A 6880-nucleotide genomic window follows, 5' to 3' on the forward strand; every position below is an offset into this window, starting at 1 on the left:
ACCCAAATGACTAGAATAACAACAAGAATACACCCTACCAGAGGATTTTCATTTATTCCCAGCAAAACTCACAATTTAGAGTATCTTTCCTTAGGTGAACAGAGAACAATGAAAGAGCCATGTTCTTTCCACCCACCATCTAACCCATGGATGATAAGGGTTGTTGATGTTAAGTGTATTAAAGGGCAAACCCATATGTCTAGAATCTTTAAGGGCAGACAAGACAGACTGTTTGATCAGAAGTCACCTTTAGGCTTTAAGTTCTGTAAGCCACATCAATAGTACTTCCATTCAGTGGCTGAAAAATAGCACAGTCTTAAACTCCCAGAGAGCAGTGATTCTTAATATGGTAAAAAGAGACTGATTTGTCACAAAATGGGACTATTACATTAAACTATGTTCTTTGAATAAACTGTACTTTTTCACAAAAATCTGTCAGTTGACCATGCATGAGACCCTTTCAGATGTTTTTCGTTACAATGGCCTGGTTCTCTTGGTGCTGTATCTTCGAGGGATGTTTCAAGAAGACAACATCTTAAATAGTCATAGCTCTCTCTTTTGATCTCCACATGCTAGCACTCCTGTCTGTGTGAGGGATTTGCCCTGATGCCACCTGGCAAAAGAGAAGTAATGGTGACTGAATAAACAGTTATTAGGACTCCTAGAAATTTGGGATTTATTCACTATGTAGCACTTTTATTCAACAAAACATTCCTATTGTTTTGTGGGCATCTGTACAAGATCAGCCGAAACCTAATCCAGTCTCTTGAGGGCTCTCTAGACAATTGCCTCCTCTTTGTGCATGTGCTTGAACATTTCTTTCTGGATAAAAGGAGAGTGACAAAACAAAGGAAAAGATAGTTTTTATAAAAAGTAGCTGAAAACTGAACTCCTAGGAAAGACAGCCAGCTACTAGGGAAACTTACAAAATTCCTTGGTTTAGATGCTGAAAGGGATTTGAGGTTTTCTTTCTTTAAACTGTGAGGTCTAGGGATCATGTCTGGTTTCACTGGCCTCTACTGTCTCAGAAAGAGGCTCTCTCACCTGTGGGTAGTTCTCAGTCTGGGGAACAGTTAACCTTGGCTGACTTTGATATTGGTACACTGGGTAATACATGGTATTATGACATCATCCTCAACATAAGTATGCATAGATTTAACAAAAGAATATGGTGAAAATTTCAACACACCATGCATTTTCTCTGGATTTTCGCCTTGATGCAATGAAAATATTAATTCTAACTTGAATATTACATAATACTGAGCAACTTCTTTTGAATGTCAGCAATCTCCTAGAAGAATGTGAGAGGTTTTTTATTCCATAATCTTCAATAGTGGTGGTACTGCCAGAAAAAATAAAAAAAAAGCACATGAAGGTTGAGCCCATGTCTCCTACCTTAGCATTACGCTGAAAATCTGTACACAAACTCTTTCCTAGTGAGAGCTGAGTGGTGATTTTTATATTGCTTACATGAATATAATCTATTATTTTGTCATAGATCCATTGAACAGCTTCTGATGCAAATATATTTATAGCTGAATATGTAATGTTGCATATTAGCTTCACTTCATTGTAATTAGCTGAGGCAATTAAAACTAACAAAAGTGTGTGTATGATTATTTAGTATTATCTTCTTTGTGTTCATCTAACTGCTATAGTCTAAATAGTGGCATAAGCCATTAATAAATTCAAGGTCAAATTATATTACCTTTCTTAAAAATAAAAAGGAAATGAGCTAGAGGAATTGAAAATAACAGCAAGGCAAAGTTTACGGACCCTAACAGATTTACTGACCTTTATTCTTGAAATGGATTAGTATTCATCATAGTGCTGTGAATGTTTCCTTAAATAATTTAGATGCCATTGCTTGTTTCTTAGAAGCACTTCATCAAGGTTCTGTGAAGTCAGCAAAGTACAGACACTTATCAGAAATAAAATAAACAAAATTGCTGCTCCATTACACCCTAGGTAGATACCTTTAAGTTTCTGCTCAGTTGTTTAAAGAACTTCCAACATGCTCCTGAATATTTAGTTCGATAATCTTGTGCATCCTGAAGTAGAAAAACATGAAATGACAAAAAGCCCATTTAGGTGTCTCTTCACACTGAGAATATTTATTTTATTTTCATTTTAGCAAGATTCCTTTATCATAGGTGGCCCAATAAGAAAGAAAGCAGATAAAGAAAAGCCATAGCCTATACCACATGGTTGTCATATGTGAAGCAAAAACAAAACCATAGAACTTAATGTAAAATAGTAAACATTAATAAATTCAGGGATTAGTTTCTTTTTTCACAGGTGAATTGAATGTAAGTACCTCATCTGAATGAAGTTCTCTTTTCTAACTAGCTATTTCTTTCTAGCTGCAGTAGTACCTCCTGAAGTTAATAAAAGCATTATCACCTGCAAATGCTAATATTGATGCCAAGATTTTGCCCCAAAAAGGCACGAACGAAAAGAAACTGCTTAGAGACAAAGTTTGTAGCCTTTAAGCAGGAGGTACTTTATTGCGACGTCGGAGAGCAGCCGGGTCGCCCCGGATCAGAACTGCTCTGCCTTGTCAGTAAAGGAACAGGTTTATATATGACTTTTACAAGTGTTACAACATTTTTTACATACATATTCATAGAATTGCAACATACATTATCAATATTCATAACAGGTGGAGTTTAGGCGGAGTTAGAGGTGTGGTCTTCAATTTGGGGAGAATTTGGGAGGGTCGTTCCAGCCTTCAGTCTCGGACAGCCCCCTGCCCGCCTCCCATCATCATCATGAACTTTGTGAACTTTCTTACTTTGGCTGACATCTTGGTGCATCTGGCAGAGGTTTCTGATGATTTTGCAAGGATACCTAGATTTTGGCTCATCTTCCTTCTTTATCAGGGTGTTCCTCTGAGTACATGAGTTCTTGTTCTCCTGTACTAGTATGTTCTGCATACCTTAATGAATTGTTGCCTCTTACTATTTCTAAGACTAAGCTTTTCTGCTCTTGCTTATACCTATGTTCTGAATTTAACTCTCTACTTTTCATATAGTAATATTTGCTTTCTGGGCCTTGTCCGGCTTCAATATGTTAACCAAATTCAAACCATTGAAATATTTTACCATGCTTTTTGCATTTACAAGTATGGTTAATACAAGTTCCTTACGTTCTTGGCTATAATCAAAATTACAAAAAAATATTTCCCCTTTGAATTTGTAGTAATAAGTAATACAGAAATATTTTGCTATTGCTATTCTTAGAGGTATTGGTAGCCACAAGAAAATATGAAAAAAGCCCAAACGAGTTCCTCATTGCAATCAATCTTTAGCTATTTTCATAATTAAGATAGAAGCCAATATAATGTTGGCAATTTATTGCTTGGTCTTGCTGGGAGGCATCATTTTATCCTGGGGGAGCACATGTCTTGGGAAACAGTTCTATTTAATCTGCAACCAACATCAAGTGATGTGATTTTATTTATGTATGAATTTTATTTACAAATGGATTTCAGCAGGATGTGGCTCACAACCTTGGATAATCACGCTGCGAGGGCTTACAATTATTCTTATGAGTAAAATGATTGGGATTTTCTATGGCACTCATCCACTGCTAAATAGCTCAAAACTTCCATTATTGTTGCCTGTCACCAGTTTCTGAAAAGGATTTTTACTTTCACTTGCTTTGCTAACCTGAAAGAGACTCACAATTTTACTACACAGTACAGTAGCTAGCAGTAATTAGTACTATTGCTTTCTTTTGGCATTTTTTGCTTTTCTATTAACACTATTTACTTGTCAGGAAGACACCCCAGTGGTTTTGAGTCAGAGGTAGCTTGATGTCTCCCACATGTGGACAAAGGAGAAGACCCAAGATATGCTAAGAGGATACTCATTCTGGAGGTTGTAGTAGAAGCTGAACTAAGTTGAGGATGTCTCCTTGGACTGCAAGCTGCTTGTACTGGTATCTACTGTCAGAAGACAACCTCCAGAGCAATCCCAAGAGCTGTGCTCCCACGTGATGGTGCAAGGTAAAGTCCATGGGAAGAGGCTGGGCTGGGGTCCTGCTAACATTTAACTAACTTTGGTTGTGACACAGGAGCATTATAGACAAAAGACCTGTTTGGCTGGACCAAGATCAGGTGTTCACTGCTGTGTTTTACTGCCTTTGAAGGAGAATCAGAGCAGATGGAAGTTTCCATCTTTGATTAGCTAGGAAGGGATTTAGATTTCCTGTGATTTAATCCAATCACATATGCCTAGCAGAAGCAGAAAAGTTTTTTCCATGTAGTCTGTAAAATCATCCTGGAAGTGCAATACAACTTAGGAGTAAAGGGATAAGTGGCTGCAAGAGGGCACTGGAAGTTCAGCTTTAATTATAAAGCCTTAGTCATATTCCAGTATTACATTAAGGCTCCTCCATACCTAAGAATTTCAAAAGTGGTGTTCAAATATATCACCCGTGAGCTTTGACTAAGACATGTATTCAATAATTGCTACACTGAAAATGTGCAGTGTAATCAGGAAAGGGTTAAAGGCTCATTCAAATTGAAGAATTGTTCTTAATGGGTGCAAAACTCCATCTGCTTTCACACTGTGAACAGGGAAAATTATGGTACTATCTATGCCATCCATTTCCTTCTCCTCTGATGCATTATAATAGCATCTAAAGAAAGAACTAGCCACCACATGGTTTTCTATATTATGCAAACTGAACTTTTCAAATCCTTGAAGAATGTCATTAGAAGTTGTCAGTCTTGTACGTGGATCTTTACCAGTTTTGAAAGGTGAGACTTGGAACTGCAGATTGCAGGTTAGCTTCTTTCTCTCTCTCTCTCCCTTCCTCTTCTCCTTTCCTTCTTCCCTGCTCCCTTGCCCTTATCATTTATTTTCTTATTCCTTTTATTTCTTTGCAATAAGAGGCAGAACTTTTCAAGACAACATAAAGGGACAATTATTCAGAGAAATCATCTAGGAGAGCAGAAAATGCTTTTCCCATTTGTTATGCATTTAAGCAAGTGCTACAAGAAACAAGAGACTTTGACACTGTTTACTTCTGCTGAGCCAAATAGTAAAAACTATCAAATGCTTGTGGCTTAGTTATTCCAGGCTTACTTAACACGGAATGCTTATGTTGTGTAGCTTTAGTACATATGCTTGCTTTGCTATCTATGCTCCTGGTACGCACACGTGAAGATGGACATCATATAGCATGAATTACAATGTCCAAGGTGAAGAACAACTTAGTGACACTCTGTGTACTGTAAAGGTTAAACTTCTTAGCCTGTTGAATCACAGTAAACATTGTTTTAAATCCCGCTTTTAATAGAAGGATTTTCTTTTATTTTTAAAGAAAAACACCTGGCCTGAAGGTCCAGCATCTGAATTTTAACATAGGCTTTTGAACTTTTTTTCATGATTATTTACCTAAAGAGCTATATTCAAAGAAAAATCTGTGAATCTGACTGCCTGCTTAGTTCTGGAAATATTAAATTACTCTCCTAGGTTGTTCAGATTGATTCCCAATTTAGGGATCTCTGAATGTCACTGTGTTTATATGTCTCTATGTGGTATGAGACCACAATCCAGCTACAGCAAGAGATTCTCACCCTCAGATTCCCAGGGTGACAGTCTCTCCCCATACCTTGGAGGGGGTCCCACTGTGAGAGGGCAAATGTGTGACTGTGGTCCTAGCTGCCAGACCCAGAGCTTCCCCTCACAGCTGACTGCCCATTCTATGAGCTTAAAACTGTCTTTTTGGGGCTCAGGGATTTTTCTCTGTTGACTATACAGTCTGTCAGGAAGAGAAGGCATCTTACAGCCTGATACCATTGGTCTCTCTTTTATGATGTAAAAACTGCAGGTTCAAATTATTCAGCATTTGAGGAAGGATGGTTTGGGTGTATCAGCTTGCTGGTTCTTCAGCCCTCTCGTGGTACCTAGTTTTATCCCACTCTGGGAATTTTTAGAATTTAGGACTGCAATCTGAAATTTGCACCCAAGTTTCCACATTTTCCACAATTGAAGATGGCAGAATCTGAGGCCTTCCACCAAAAGGCTAAATTAAATGCTTGGAAGTGACTCTTCCAGCCATCCATATGGGTCTGTTCCAGTATCCTTGACCTAAAATGATTATTTCTGAATAAGAAACCAGGAACTGAGGAACTATTTTGCATAGGTGTATACATTGCTTTCTGATTTTGTAATTTCTAATGAAGCACCAAACAGTTTGAGACTGCAATGTATTTATTCTGTGTTTGTAGAGGAACCTGCCAGGCAGCAGAATTTTTACTATAACTGCCTTTTTAAAGCTAAAAGATCTTCTCCTTTTTAAATTATTTTAAAAGTGGACTTTTTTGATATCCAGACTGTTTAAAATATCCTCAGCAGATACTCTTCACTGCCATGTACATCAGGTGTTGAGATATAACAATAAACAAGGTTTAAGAAATCTCTGGCACTTTTATTGACAGATAAGTTTGCTTTGCAGACCACAATTCTAGCTCTTTTTAATTTACCACTAATATATGTTGGACTGTACAGCATCTGGAAAATATTTGTTTTAAAATTAGTAGATTGGTATTGTAAAGGAAAGTTGGACAGAAATTGAACATTGTGCAAGTAAAATAACATATATCAGATTCCAAAACCAAAAGGCAAAAGTATTAAGGAATGACACTGACAAAAGTTCAGTGATTGTTAAAACCACAAATCATCAAATCAACTTTGCAGAGACAAAGAGGTAAGCTGATAACCAAAATTATTATTTATGACTAATAGCTGCAAAGCAATCTGATATATGTGCAGACCTGACCACTGGGAGATATCCTCAGCCCCAGGTGCTCTTGCCCCATCAGGGCAAGCAACATCCTGCTGTAGGCTGTCAAGGGCAGGGCAGGAAA

This window comes from Neopelma chrysocephalum, unplaced genomic scaffold (assembly GCF_003984885.1).
Source record: "Neopelma chrysocephalum unplaced genomic scaffold, ASM398488v2 Primary Assembly neopelma1_45, whole genome shotgun sequence".
Classification (NCBI taxonomy): Eukaryota; Metazoa; Chordata; class Aves; order Passeriformes; family Pipridae; genus Neopelma; species Neopelma chrysocephalum.